This window comes from Garra rufa, chromosome 1 (genome assembly GCF_049309525.1).
Source record: "Garra rufa chromosome 1, GarRuf1.0, whole genome shotgun sequence".
Lineage (NCBI taxonomy): Eukaryota > Metazoa > Chordata > Actinopteri > Cypriniformes > Cyprinidae > Garra > Garra rufa.
Window position 1 is genome coordinate 9,919,520 of NC_133361.1, and position 16,174 is coordinate 9,935,693.

The window sequence follows — 16,174 nt, forward strand, 5'->3', positions numbered from 1 at the left end:
CCATAGAAAAAGCATTATTCCAAGTCCGAGGATGTGAACAGCTCCAAGTAGAACGTCATGTTCTGTCATCTCAACATTGAGGTAATTACGATATGGCATGAATGCAGCGGAAGTACCCCTCATGTTTCCATTGCTCCTGGTTGTGTATTAAAGTTGTAATCTGCTGTTGGTGAGTTTCTGTTAAAGTCTGGTCCATGCCATGCTAAATCAAATCTGTGTCAAATCAAGCCATTGTTTGGATTATGTTCGGATTATAGATTTCACGTTTCTGTAAATAAACTGCACTTGGGTTCTCACTACGTTCTCGTTCAGAGGACTCATTACAACTTGATTACATTTGTGAAGTAAAAAAAACTCTACTTTTTCTCCTTACAATTTTATTAAATCTTGAAAAGTATATTACATTTTTATTTGACAGTATATGAAAAGTATACTTACATTTTAAATATGGTAAACGGAAGCTCACATGTGCATGCTTGATGTGAGAATCAATGATCATTGACCACAGTGGACACACACACACAGTTGGGGGTCCGGTGCTTTGCTCAAGGTCTCACCTCAGTCATGGTATTAAGAGTGGAGAGAGCACTGGTTATTCACTCCCCCCACCGACAATCCCTGCTGGACCTAAGATTCGAACCTTCAGGTTACAAGTCCGACTCTCTAACCATTAGGCCACGACTGCCCCTAAAGTGTTACCCAAGAATTTATTCCTAAGCATACCTATTTATTTATTTATTTTTTTACTTTTTATTATTATTTGAAAACTGATGTGTGCAGTTTACATTGCTTGCCTTAAAAAAGTTTTATTTTGTTTAATAGCATTTTATTTGCTTTTTTTTTATTCCAGTCTTTTTTTTAACTGCTATTGTTGCCATTGGATTGCTTCTCAGTTCCATACAATTTTGAGCTTTACTCGGTTTGTTCCATGTTTTAGAGGCAATCTCTGTAATGCTAATTCAGATTCAGTTGGCTTACTTATTTCTGGTTCATTTTAGTTCAGGACTCCATAATCCAGGAGTTAGTCATCTGCACTTAATCTGCATTTCAGAAAGTCATGCTTTTTTTTAACCATCTGGATTAAGCCTACTCCTGTCTTAACTTAAACTCTTCCCAGAAAACCGCCCCTACATATACTGTTTTATACTATTTTGTAATATACTATATTGTATTGTAGTTTTTATTTTTTTTATTATTATAGGTTTGAATTCTTTAGTTATGTTTTAGGAAGATTATTTTTAGGTTTCTGTTTGCTGCTTTTCCAGAGAACAAATTTTGTTTCATGAGTGAACCAAGAAATTACAATATATAACTTTGAACCTTGACACCAATGAATCTCCAATCAATCTCGTCTGGTTAAACATTTTCTTTTGTGGTCTGCTGATAACAGGCCTGATTATAGAAAAGCATTACATTTACTGGAAGTAAAGCTAATAGGTCTATATGTTGCAATCCCTTTAGTAGGAAACTCTTGATAGCAACAGTCAGTATGGAGTGGTTAAAAAGAGGGTAAGGTATGTCATTGTGGTCATCAAGTGGGCACACTGCTTCATCGATGTTTCGTTGATTGAAGCCCACAACGTCTCCAGAAGGTTCAACTGTGTTCCCAGCATCCCAGGTACACCCCCCTCCATGCCATACCCTCTATATCCCTGATGGGCTCTGCGTGGCAGGAGCATCCTTCTCCCTGAGTCGGGCACAAGCCTGACTGCATACCATCTGTCTCTACCTTGCTGCCCAGATGGGGTCCTTACACTTGATCCAGAGCCAGTTACTGTTTTTTTTCAGCAACAGTTGATATTGACTTAATGGCCTGTTGGAGAGAGCAAACCTTCACCCCTATTTTTCTCAGCAAACTGGTGGTAGATGTTCCAACAAATGCCCTGCATCCCACCTTTACTGGGAAGATGCTGGTCTTCCAGCTGTTCTGGGATGCTTCAGCTGCCAGGTTGGAATATTTGTTGTTTTTCCTCTCATAAGCCTCTTTAACCTCATCTTCCCATGGTACTGTTAATTCCACAACATATGCTTTGTTGTTGGAGTGTTTTAGCCACTATTTCTGGGGGAAACACAAGCTTCTTATCAAGGTCCACTTCCAATTTCCAATTCCGAGCTGACTGTTGCTTTAAATTCTAAGCTTACTGTGCATCATCTTGAGATGAAGCTTCATGTATTCAAGTCTTTGTCATGTACCATAAGTTGTCTGTTATTTTTCTGCTATGATATTATGACATGTATTTTTTTTCCTGATTGAGCAACATTTATTTCAGACATGCAAATTCTAACATTACAGTTTCCATAAGAGTAAAATTTTATGTAAATATTGCAGAGTCCGCGCCTCCAGAGCGCCCTCCAGTGTCCGTGCCGCTAGAGCACCCTCCAGTGACCGCGCCGCCAGAGAGCCTTCAAGTGACAATGCCGCCAGAACGCCCTCAAGTGACAATGCCGCCAGAACGCCCTCAAGTGACCGCTCGCCCAGAGCCTGCTCTTCCAGAGTCTCCGCTGGGGTCGTCCAGCCCTCCGAGCCCACTCGCCCCGCGCGTTGTCCAGACCCCGCTTGCCCCGCGTGCTGTCCAGAGCCAGCTCGCCCCGAACGCCGTCCAGCCCACTCGCCCCGAGCGCCGTCCAGAGCCCGCTCCTCAAGAGCTCCCTCCAGAGACTATTCCAGCCTGTGATCCCTTAAGTGTCCCCAAGAACATTATTTGGGGGAGAGCTACTATACCCCTGAACTGTCTTCTCCGCCATGGCCTCCCGAGCTCACTGACCAGCCATTGTCCCCTGAACTGTCTGCTCTACCATGGCCTCCCGAGCTCACTGACCCCCTGAACCACCCTGGAGACCCAGAGACCGCCCCTGTATCCTGTGTCTCCAGTGTCCCTGCCTAGCGGTCTTCAGGGCGCCCACCCTCCCTCCCCTATAGATGTTATTAGTTGCGAGACGTGCCTTCGGTGAGGGGGGCTAATGTCAGCATTGTGTCTTGTTTTGTTCTGTTTTTCCTAGTGTTTTCCCCCTGTGTTTCTAGTTTAATTGGTTTGTTTCGTTGTCTCCCTTTTGGTTTAGCATTTTGGCTCAGTCTTGCCCATATTTGTACTTCCCCTGTTATCTCGTTTGTGGCCACTCCCCTGTTTCTGTGTATTTATAGTCCTCAGTTCCTCACTCCCATTGTCTGTGATTAATGTTACGTTGAGTTGCTCTTCCTAGGTTTTGTTTTGTTTTATGTTACATTGTGGTTTTGTGTTACTGGATTCCTGCTTATTTTGTTTTAGTTTGTTAAAAAAATACGTGTTTATTTCTACTCCGGTTTCCCCTGGCTCTACACCTCCTGCACGAATTGTGACAATGATCTTCTGTGGAGGATAAACATTTAAATGATTGACATTTCAATGATTAATAAGTTATTAACAATATATTAACTAGTAACTTTTTAACCACTTACTAAGGATCTGTTAGATTTTTTTATATGCTAATAATATTTTTTTAAGATAAATTACAACAGATTTATTAATCATTAGCATACTTTACTTACTTTCGCCTTCTACCCCTCCTGGGGCATAGGCTGCCGACAAGAGATTTCCATCTCGGTCTTGGTCTTTTCTTTCCAGTTGGCACCATGTCATTCCCATGGTCTTGATGTCTGCCTCAAGGTCTCGGCGCCAGGTGTCTCTCGGTCGACCTCTTTTCCGCTTGCCTTGCGGGTTCCAATTTAAGGCTTGTCTGGTAATGTTAACTGCTGGCTTCCTCAAGGTATGTCCGATCCATCCCCAGCGTTGCTTCTTGATTTCCTCTTCTGCGGTTAGCTGGTTTGTTCTCTGCCAAAGTTCGTTGTTGCTGATGGTTTCTGGCCAGTGGATGCAGAGTATCTTGCGTAGGCAGCTGTTGACAAACACTTGTACTTTCTTGGTGATGGCTACTGTGGTCTTCCACGTTTCTGCTGCACAGAGGAGAACTGCCTTGACATTTGTGTTGAAAATCCTGACTTTAGTCCTGACTGACATTACTTTGGAGCTCCAGATATTCCGGAGTTGTATGAAAGCTGTCCGTGCTTTTCCGATATGCACCTTGATATCCACATCTGTGCCTCCTTGCTTGTCAATGACACTGCCCAAGTAGGTAAAGGCCTCTACCTCCTTCAACGTTTCACCATCCAGTATGACTGGGTTGTTACTGGCTGCGTTGATCTTGAGGATCTTGCTCTTTCCTTTGTGTATGTTGAGGCCTACTTGTGCGGAGGCAGCTACTACGTTGCTCATCTTCTCCTGCATCTGCTGTTGGGTGTGTGTCAGTAGGACAAGATCGTCAGCAAAATCCAGGTCATCCAGTTGTTTCCAAGGCGTCCACTGACTCCCATTTTTTTCTCTGGGCTGTTGCGGTCTTCGTAATCCAGTCGATCACCAGAAGGAAGAGAAGCGGCAAGAGTAAACAGCCTTGCCTGACTCCGGATTTCACTTGGAACGCCTCTGTGAGCTGTCTTCCATGGATGACTTTTCAAGACATTCCCTCGTACGAGTTTCTGATGATGCTGGTGATCTTGGCTGGCACCTCGTAATGCTGAAGGAGCTTCCAGAGGATTTTGCGGTCCACACTGTCAAAGGCTTTTTCATAATCAACAAAGTTGATGTACAGGGGTGAGTTCCACTCTATCGACTGTTCAACTATAATGCGCAGCATCGCGATTTGGTCTATACAAGATCTATCTTTGCGAAAGCCAGCCTGCTGGTCATGCAGCTGGTCGTCGACAGGGTCCCTCATCCTGTTCAACAAAACTCTGTTAAAAAAAATCATTAGCATATTACTTAATAATCATTTGTGTGTCAGGCATTCACCACAGCCACCTCCTAGCACTCCCCAGGAAGCACCGCCCACCAGATCATCTTCTCCCGAATTCTAATCACTCCCACCTGATTCCAATTTAGCCACACCCTATAAATACCCGAATCTCTCACAAGCACATTGTCTGGTCTACCGTTTGTACCCCCTACGCAAGCTCCAGACTCCATGCTGCTCCCTGCTATCTCCTGGTTTCCATTGGACTTTGCCCCAAACATCATTCTCAAGTACTGTCAGATAAGAACTATCACTCTACGAACCAATTTACATGTTGTCTACTACTTACCTTCAATAAATACCTCATCGTTGTTCTTACTTATCTCTGCCTCCGGTCTCATCCGTGTGTGTGTGTGTGTGTGTGACATGTATAGTCATGTTTTGTAAATTTGTTTTGTAAATCACTTATTAATCATTTATGAATGCATTTTTTTAAAACGTTTTATCAATTATTAGTTCATTATTAACTAACTACATATAAATTAATGAACAAAACATACACAAAATTGTTAGCATTTAATTTATTAATTGTTAATGAATGTTATGTAAATTATTATTTCATAATTTACTAATCACTTTAAATTAACACCCTGGGTTCTTTAGGAAGCTGAAGTGTTATCTTTTCTTCATAACCAAAAACACACTTCTTGGAGACATTCTTCCCCAACAAGTCCTGTGCAGTACTACCGAATAAAGCGTGTTGATGGGCACGTTGTTGCTCTCAATCTGGTTGATGTGGGTGTGCTCTTCTGGGAGAAGTGAACATACAAGGAGTTCCACCCTTAAGACATCATAAATAGCCATGCTCGAGGAAAAAAAAAAAACTTCCCGAAACTTATACAAAACTGGAAAGAGTGTATTTGGCACAGAAATACTCCACATATTCTAGAATGTGTAGAAATATTCTTCATTCACATCACATTTTTTGAAACTTTACCCATGTTCAGCATGAGAACTCAAAATAACTAAACATGCATGAAACATAAAATCTGGCATATTATGGTAGTGATAGAAGTTACGAATACTTACACATTATTTAATAAATTAAATCTTAATGAATCATCTACATGATGCTTAAAATGTGCTTTAAATATTTCTTATGATTAAACAATAGTTTAAAACAAGACATGGCTTGCAGTACTAAATATTGAGATCCATTCCCCCCAGGTTCCATGTTGCTTATGGGACGCAGGAGTGCTGGAATTAGTGACGAACAGCAGTGTAAATGATATTGAAGTAAAGAGCTGAAAGAGCTAAAGACCAAGTATTTGGTCATTACTTAAACGTAAAATGCAGCATTATTATCTGATCAATGATTTATGATGAAAAAAAAAGTTGTGTGACAATAATTTATTAAAGGTGCAGTGTGTCGATTTGAGCGGCATCTAGTGGTGAGGTTGTGAATTGCAACAGTCCACCGCTCACCCCTCCCTTTACAGAGGCTACGGTGGCCGACACAGGTTTAAGATGTCGTCATTTTAGACAGCAAAGAATAATGAGGTTTCTTTTAAAATGTAAATTAGGGAATTCTATTTATTTAATTATTCAATAAAACGATTTATTTGTGAATATTTCTGTTACTTGATCATCATTGTGTCAGTTCCCCTTCGGGAACGTCGAGCTGCGTCACTACGCTTTGGGAACGCCCCCAGCGTGCCCACGCTCTGAATCACGTGTGTAATCAGTCCAATAGAGAATCGCGTGTGACGTCACAGACGGGGTGACGTCAGGAACCAGGAAGCTATAAAGCACATGCGGTGAATGCAGCCGGCAGCTTCTGCCTTTCAGTCGCGCTCTGTGTGTTTGTCTGTCCATCAGCACTGTTTTTCGAAGCCAGTTTGCTTCACTTTTATTTGAGTGCTTGACTTAGCTAGAGAAATGGGCGATAGCAAGCATTTTAAACGTTGTGGTCCTCCGTGCCAACGTTATATCACGGCCGAGGACACACACACGCTGTGTGTGGCTTGCTTGGGGGCGAGGCATGCCCAGTCAGCCTTCAAGGAGGCTGACTGTGTGCACTGCTTGCGGCTTCCTCTCCGCACGCTTCGCTCCCGGAGGGCTCTTTTTGAGGAAGGAGCCCTCACCAGCGTTCCCCGCGGATCGGGTCCCGCTTCTGCTGAGGCTGAGCGGCGCTTGCATTCGTGGGGATCGCAACTGGATTTGGTATCGAGTTTGGAGACGGGCGAGCCCCTTTCTCCATCCTCCTCTGCCAGATCCATGCCTCTCTCTGGCGTAGAAGCCCCCACGTCGGTTTCTTCTCGCCAGGAGGAGCACTCGCCGCTACGTTTATCTTCCTCCGAGGAGGGAGATATGGAACTAGGCGAGCAGGCTGGTTCTACGCCCTCCCAGCCAGTCGAGTATGAGGAGTTAGTGGAGGTGGTCACCCGGGCTGTAGCCAAACTCAATATCAGTTGGCCAGACATGGTGACCGGGGAACAGAAACAAACCAAGTTAGACGAAAGGTTTCTGCGTCCCAAAGCCCAACCTCCACGCCGGGGTCTGCCATTTTTCCCCGACCTCCACACCGAGGTGTCGAGGTCGTGGGGAAAACCATTCTCGGCCCGTGTGCACTCCCCCTCCACCTACACATATTCAAATGTGGTTGGGGCTCGTGAGCATGGTTACGGGGCGATGCCTCAGGTAGAACAGACGCTTTCGAGCTATCTGTCTCCGAGTTCAGCATCGTCCCTGAAGACCTCGGCACTCCCCAGCAAACCCCTAAGAACAACATCTTCTTTGCTGGGGAAGGGTTACTCGGCAGCAGGTCAGGCCGCAGCCTGCCTTCACACCATGGCAGTGCTGCAAGCATATCAGGCCAACCTGTTGAAAGAGTTCGATGAGGACGAGGACGGGGCAGCGGTCGACCTCAGTGAGCTGCATCGTACTGCTGACCTCGCTCTGCGCGCCACCCAAGAGTCCGCCCGTGCTATTGGGCGGTCTATGGCAGCCATGGTGGTCGCAGAGAGACACCTCTGGTTGACCTTGTCAGAAATGAAAGACCGTGACGGGGCCTTCCTGCTCGATGCCCCGCTCGTGCCGTCTGGCCTGTTCGGCGACGCGGTCCCCTCCATCGTCGACAGGTTTCAGCAGGTGCGTCAGCAAGCGGCGGCATTCCAGAGGTTTCTTCCTCGCCGCTCGAGCTCTGGGGCTGCTGAACGGGAGCAGCCCCACCTGAGTACCCGCTCCTCATACCGCGACGAGCAAAAGCGGAGCGTTGCTACGCGGACTCCTCCCCAGAAACATCATCAGGGGTCCCGTAGGCGCTCCAAGTCGGGGGCTTCCAAGCCTAAGGGCGACCTGAGGGCCGTCCTTCAGGCGAAGAAGTCCTCGGCGAAGAAGCCCTGACGCCAGTGGCTCTGGGCTTCTGAGGATCTCTTCTTCTAGATCTCAAGGACGCTTATTTCCACATCTCCATCCTTCCACAACACAGGAAGTTTCTCAGGTTCGCTTTTGGGGGCAAAGCTTACCAGTACAGAGTTCTTTCTTTTGGTCTGGCACTCTCACCCCGAACTTTCACCAAGTGTGTAGATGCTGCACTGGCTCCTCTGCGACTCCAGGGCATCCGCATACTAAACTATATAGACGACTGGCTTATACTAGCGCAGTCAAGAGAGATGGCGGTTCTACATCGAGATGTCGTTTTCGCCCATATGAAGTCTCTGGGGTTAAGACTGAACGCCAAGAAAAGTGTTCTTTCTCCAGTTCAGAGAACCACTTATCTCGGAGTAGTTTGGGACTCAATCACGATGCGGGCACAAATGTCTCCTGCTCGGATAGAATCGATCGTTCACACAGTCGAGAGAGTCAAAGAAGGCCGATCACTCACTGTAAAGCAGTTTCAAGTTCTGCTGGGTCTCATGGCAGCCGCGTCCAACGTGATCCCTTTTGGCCTGCTGCATATGAGACCTTTACAGTGGTGGCTCAGAACCAAAGGGTTTTCCCCGAGGGGCAACCCATTCCGTTTGATCAAGGTCACGCGGCGCTGCCTTCGTGCCCTGAACATTTGGAAAGAAATCCTGGTTTCTGTCCCAAGGCCCGGTATTGGGAGCTCGATTTCGTCGTGTAACGCTAACGACAGATGCTTCCCTCACCGGTTGGGGAGCGGTCATGGGTGGCCGCTCAGCCCAAGGTCTGTGGAACAAGCACCATCTCAATTGGCACATCAATTGCCTGGAAATGCGTGCTGTGTTTTTAGCTCTAAAACACTTTCTACCGGACCTCAAAGGTCACCATGTGTTAGTTCGCACCAACAACACATCCGTGGTCGCTTACATCAACCATTAGGGAGGTCTGCGGTCGCGCCCCTTGAACAAGCTGGCGCACCAGATCCTTCTGTGGTCCCAAGGGAAACTCCTCTCACTCAGAGCAGTTTACATCCCTGGACATTTCAATGTGGGAGCAGACGTCCTGTCGAGGCAGGGGCTGAGGCCCGGGGAATGGAGACTCCAGCCAAATGTGGTGGAAGTCTTATGGGAAAAGTTTGGGAAAGCCCAAGTGGATCTTTTTGCGAGCCAGGAGACGACACATTGTCCCCTTTGGTTCTCTCTGAGTCGTCCAGCTCCCCTGGGACTGGACGCTATGGTACAGACGTGGCCGAGGCTTCGCCTGTACGCTTCTCCCCCGATCGCTCTGCTCCCCGGAGTTCTGGAAAGAGTGCGCCAGGACGGGATTCGCCTCCTCTTGGTGGCCCCGTTCTGGCCAGGTCGATTGTGGTTCTCAGACCTGACTTCTCTCCTAGACGGCCCGCCATGGGAAATTCCGATCAGGAGAGATCTCCTCTCACAGGCAGGAGGTGCGATCCTGCACCCAAGCCCAGAGTTGTGGAAGTTGTGGGCGTGGCCCCTGAGGGGGCACAGCTCCTAGCTTCCGGTCTCTCAACTGAGGTTGTTGAGACCATTCTCCAATCCAGAGCTCCCTCCACGAGAAAAACATACACCGGGAAGTGGAATATGTTTGTCTCATGGTGCAAGCAGCACCAAGTTGACCCAGTTCACTGCCCATTAGGTTCAGTGCTGGACTTTTTGCAAGCCTGCCTTACGGCCGGTAATGCGCATTCTACACTGAAGGGCTACGTGGCGGCCATAGATGCTTTTCATGCTCCCTTCGGTACGGTCTCCCTTGGGAGACTTCCCCTAGTGTCACGATTTCTCCGCGGTGCACTGAGGCTGAGGCCCCCGGTGCGCTCAAGCGTCCCTACGTGGGACCTGGCCGTGGTACTAGAGGCTCTTTGCAACCCTCCGTTTGAGCCTATTGAAGAGATTTCGGACAGGTTTTTGTCCTTTAAAACTGCCTTTCTGTTGGCGATTTCCTCTCTAAAGGGAGTTGATGACTTACAGGCCCTCTCAGTCGCCCCTTAATTTCTGGACTTTGCCCCTGGGATGGTCAAAGCGTTCCTGCACCCAAAACCGGGTTACTTACCCAAGGTGCTGTCAACAGTACCACGGCCTGTAGTGCTCCAGGCCCTTTGTCCTCCCCCATTTTCGGGACCGGAACAGCAGAAGCTTAACTGTATGTGTCCCACATACGTCCACAGAGCTGTCCTGTGGAGGAAGACGGACCAGTTATTTGTATGTTTTGGTCCTCGCAATAAAGGTCTTCCAGCTTCTAAGCTGACTTTAAGTCGGTGGATCTCGGATGCCATTTCAATCACCTATAAGTCCTCTGGTCTTCCCTCTCCGATGGAAACCAGGGCTCACATTTGTCAGATTCTATGAATTGGATAGTAGAGCTGTTTAAACTTGTGTTGCTCCAGCAGACTCCTTGAGGCTACTTTCGCCTTACAACTGATTCGGGCTACTTTCGCCCTCTCTCTGCAACGGCTGAGGCCGTGTTTCCCTGCTCTAATAGCAGCTATGACCCCGGGCTACTTTCGCCCGTTTACGAGTGAGGCTGAGGCCCTCATTTCACTCGGGCTACTTTCGCCCCATTTTTTAAGACGGTTGAGACCGCACTCTCATGCTTAATAGCAGCAACTACGCCGGGCTACTTTTGCCCTTTTACGAGTAAGGTTGAGGCCGCTCGTTTTACTCGGGCTACTTCCGCCCTTCTCCTGAGGTGGCTGGAGCAATCACTATAGGCTACTTTCGCCTTTCTATAAGCGGGCTACTTTCGCCCTTCTACCTTGGTGGGCTAAGGCCCCCTCTCTTACCACGGGCCACTTTCGCCCTGTTACCCTGGTGGGCTCTTCTACTCGGGCTATTTTCGCCCTTTTCCAAGGGCTACTTTCGCCCTTTTATCTCGGGCTACTTTCGCCCTTTTACGAGTTAGGCTGAGGCCCTCGTTTCACTCGGGCTACTTTCGCCCATTCCTAAGACGGCTGAGGCCGCACTTTACTCAGGGCTACTTTCGCCCTTTCTCTCCGCCTGCTCCACACACAGAGCAGGGCTTGGAATTCTGGCGGTGTGGGCATATCGTTCCCAAAGCGTAGTGACGTTTCGTATGAAACCCTAGTTCCTCTAGGGAACGAGACGCTGCGTCACCTACCACAATTCTGGCATCCCTGCAGCGCTCCTGGTGGCAGAAGCTGCCGGCTGCATTCACCGCATGTGCTTTATAGCTTCCTGGTTCCTGACGTCACCCCGTCCGTGACGTCACACGCGATTCTCTATTGGACTGATTACACACGTGATTCAGAGCGTGGGCACGCTGGGGGCGTTCCCAAAGCATAGTGACGCAGCGTCTCGTTCCCTAGAGGAACTAGGGTTTCATACGAAACCCGAGGCGTTTTTTTTTTTTTTTTCACAAAGAACAACAGTGGTGAAACGTGATCTGTAGAGCAGTTTGTCCGTTCAGGGCTACTGTAGAAACATAACGGTGACTTCCATGTGGGGGGACCCGCGGTGTATGCAGATATAAACGGCTAATTCTAAGGTAATAAAAACATAATGGTTCATTAAGTAAGGTCTTTATACACCCCTGAAAACATGTATATTATATTGCACTTCTGTCTAGAGATCATCTCAAATATTACACACTGCACCTTTAATTTGTGTCTGGAGTGTACAGTCATCATGCTGAATCAAAAAAAAAAAAAAAAAAAAAAGAGCACACATAACACACTTGTTTAGTTGCACCTACTTCCATTTATTTGTGATAAATGGAATGCACCAAACAACTCCATTAAGCCTTATAAGTCCAAAGACTTGCACATTACTGATAATATATCACTAGAATGCTTGCTTTTGGTCCAACAGTGGAAACATGACTATCCTGCAGAGTTCAGACAGAGTCTTACTCATACAATTGCCAAGTTATATTAAAAGTTAAACTACTACACTTGAACTAAAGATTACTAAATTTTAGAACGCAAGCAAGCTTACGGAATATAAGGGCATTCACAAGGTTGGGAACCAAGGCCTGTTCAGAACCAGAACTACTATTTTATTTTAATTGAAATAAAAAAAGGTTCTATGAATAAATTATGACTAGATTATGATTAAATTATAACTTGTTTCTTAAATCGATCATCTCCTTTTACACAGTACTACATTTTATTAATTTATAATTTTATTTGTCAAACCATTTAATATTCTAGTTTGGTTAGAATTTTACAACACATTGATTTTTTTTTTTTTTTTTTTTTTATGGTCTGCTGATGTCAGGTCAATTCTTATAGAGCCTTACAGTTACTGAAAAAAGAAAAAAAAGTGAAAGTGAAGGTTTATTTTTTCTTCCTGGGGAGGAGCTTCAGTTGGATGTCTTATAAATTTCATTGCAGAGGCTTTGTGCAACTACAGATGAAAAGCACATTCTGAAGGAAACCAAAATAAAAGTAAGTGTTTTGTCTACATTTTATCTTTGATTCCCAGAATATAAACTTTTCAAGTCTTAAATTAATTTCAAAATGGATGACACTCATCTTTGTTTTGTTCTTGTTTACTTTATACTTTACTTGTTATAAAGGTATACTTCATAACTGAACAATAAGTTACATCTTTTGTCTGTAATTATAAATAATAATTATATATTTCCTAGTAAAACAAACAGAAGTCGTTGGGAAAAGCTTTAGTTTAAAAAGGGTTAGTTTATTTTACAGTTTTTAACCATATGAGCATTTAAGAGAAATGTGTTAATACTTCATTTGCAATATTTGACTGAAAAGACTGAAAAGAAAATAATACAAAAAAAATAAAAAGCTTATCTGCAGTAGTTGCAGATATAAACTTGGGTTTCGGTTTACAGAACAAAGCTGCCTGACAACCAGACATTACTAACTAAAAACCCAAGAGCTACAGACTGAGACTGAGACTGATCAGGATCAGCAGAACAAGGCAGAGCTTGAATAACGACAAGTCGGGTCACAGGCCAGGAACACAGAGAAGAGCCACAGAGATTACAGTGTACTTGCAGTACATGAGAGTCTGGGACAGGACTAAACTGGAAAACTGAAACAAAAGTGAGTAAAGCGGTCTCTTTAAACAGCTGATTCTGTGATTATGAAAATATAAAAAAATGTCCAAATTTAAAAAGTATGAATGACACCTTACACTCTTAAAAATAAAGGTGTTTCATGATGCCAGAATAATCCTTTTTGTCTAAACGGTTCCATAAAGAACATTTGACATCTGAGGAACCTTTTTGTTTCACAAAAGGTTCTTTGTGATGAAAGAAGTTTCTTCAGATTATAAAAGGTAAGAAAGAGATGGTTCTTTAAAGAACCTTTGACTAAGTGGTTCTTGTGGAACACTTTTTTTTTAAATACATTTTTAATTTTTTTAATTGTATGGCATCGTTGTGAAGAACATTTTAAAGCACCTTTATTTTTATATGTGTAAAGTAAAAACAATCTGAATGTTTTCCTAACTAATTAAACCTTAAGAAATGTATAGTATATTTTCAATATAGTAGGCAGTAAATACAAAGGGCCCTATCGTGCACCCAATGCAAAGCGGCAACGCAAGTGTTTATTGCTAGTTTAAATAGCAAATGAATTTGCTGGTCTGAAAACTATGTGTGTTTAGGCGCATTGTTGGCGCGTTGCTATTTTGAGGCAGCTGAAATTGACAGCAAATGGTGGGAAATTGATTTAGTTATTTATTTTTGTTATTGAAAGAGTGCGTTAGTGATGAGCGCCTATAGGCAGGTACACAACACACGTGTAACCCCTCTTATCTGGTTGTCATGTTCGACTCTCCCAACAAAAAGATCACACGCAGACAGTTTGCCGAGTTCGACCATGCACTGTATTTACTGAAGATAAATGAGAAAACACCAGACAGATATGACTCGTTGCTCACTCGGTAACAAAACTGCCATTCATCTCAACAGCTCGTCTTGAACTGAAGAGTTTACAATCAATAAATGACTTTGATGTGATTATGAACTCGGTCTCTCTTTTGTTATGCTTTTGTGAACATGAAAAACATTACATTGAACAAACAGTACACCATACCAGAAGATAAATGAGAAAACACCGGACAGACATGAGTCGTTACTCATCCGGTAACAAAACTGCCGAAAAATCATTCAAATAAGTATAATCAAAGTAAATACACTGAATTGAAAGAGATACAAACTATTCCATATACACATAGTGTGTTTAGTCACATGTAAAAATCATGAAACAATTACTCGTCAACTGCGATCTTCATATCGCTCCAATATCAATTGAAAGTTTTAGATACATTTCCAGATGGATATACTTCATCTTAAAATAAAATAATATAAATAATTCAGCAGTTAGAGATTTGAACCGGAGAGACATTTTTACCTGCCATTCAACTCAACAGCTCGTCTTGAATAGTGATGGGCCATTCTTGAATGATTCGTTCATTATGAACGAATCTCTAATGTGACTCGGGAAGAACGAGTCGTCTCGGGGAGTGATTCATTCAGTCGCGCATGCGCAATTGCGCAACTATGAACGAACGACTCAAACCCGAAGACTTGAGAGATGAACTAATCAATTCTATTTCCGGCTCCAGCAGCATAGGTTAAGCGTATGGGGTTGTCACGTGATGAACGAACGACTCAAACCCCAAGACTCGAGAGATGAACTAATCAATTCTGTTTTCGGCTCAGACTGCGTTAGTTAAGCTTATGGGGCTGTCACGTGATGAACGAACGACTCAAACCCGGACAGATAGAGGTGAGGGAGCTAATCACTGACTGAAAACCCAGTTAAACAATGAAAATCTTTTCTGTTTCTAATAGCTTATAGTTTTGTCTTGTTTGTAGTGTGATCAACGTTTGTATAAGCAGTACATGTGTTATGGAAGTAACATGTTGATTTTTAATTATATTTCGATAAAATGAACGAAATGAACAAAATGATTCGAAAAAAGATTTGTTCATTATGCTGAACGAGACTCAAAGATCAGAGTCAGTAAAATGATCCGAACTTCCCATCACTAGTCTTGAACTGAAGAGAAAATGGCTGACGTAGCTGACCACTGACTCCCACTGCCTGTAGGTGTCTCCAAAACATTCTTGTCAAGGAGCATTAACAAATTAACAATGAACAATGAATGATTTTTTTCCCTTTTACTATTACAACGGGCATTTTTGCACAATTCATAATAAATTCAATTTTTACCCTGTTACACATGCACTCTGCTTATTACACACACAGGGACGCACGCAGCAGCACACAAACATGCAAATATAAAAAAAAAAAAGAATTACACAGGATTGCAATGTAAAAAATATTATTGTGTACAAAAATATAAAAATGTCTACATTATAATAGATAGTCAATCGCTTTCTTATTTGATCGGTGTGTTTTTTTTTTTTTTTTTTTTTTTTACTTTCGCTTTTGAAAACGATCACGTTCCGCAAGGAGACGAGAGGATGAAAAGGGGGTCCACAGTAAGTCATTTGAATGCCCTCCGGAGCCGACCCTGCTTTTTGGAGAAGCATTCAGTCTTTGTTTAGTCTTCTTCTAAACAAATTCTGCCTTGTAAATAGCGAATCCACCATGGCGCAAGCACAACTGGCTCTTAAAGAGAATAGAAGATGAGACTCTCATTGGTTTAATGCACGTTAAGCCCAAAACACTCCCATGACTCGTTAAGAGAATATAGAGAACCCTTTTAGATCATGCACTGTGCGCACAGACCTTTTTCTCTGTCCCTAAAACTGACAAAAGTGGATTCTGTGCGCTTCAGACCATGCGCTTAGATCGTTAAAATAGGGCCAATAGTCCACATTGTAAAGTACAATATAAAATGCACAAAAACAAAAACAAAGATGATAAAAAACAATGTGCATTTCATTGTGCTTTTAATAAGTTGACTCATATTTAAATCTTTGTTTTTCAATCATTATTTTTCAAGGCAAACAGCCATTCGCCACGATCACAGAAAAATACAAGTAATCCAGGTGAGTACAATGATTATATATATATATATAC

At 44.0% G+C, this 16,174-nt stretch overlaps 1 protein-coding gene and 1 long non-coding RNA gene across 2 annotated transcripts in view; one reads left to right on the plus strand and one right to left on the minus strand.

Annotated features, from left to right (window-relative positions):
• Window positions 1-16,174, minus strand: part of LOC141329867 (uncharacterized) — a 68,911-nt gene that overhangs the window by 19,163 nt on the left and 33,574 nt on the right. The gene's annotated exons all lie outside the window — the stretch shown is intronic.
• Window positions 12,544-16,151, plus strand: LOC141330122 (uncharacterized). The gene is made up of 3 exons (XR_012355191.1): window positions 12,544-12,595; window positions 13,006-13,219; window positions 16,098-16,151. It is a non-coding gene; the product is annotated as an uncharacterized lncRNA (long non-coding RNA).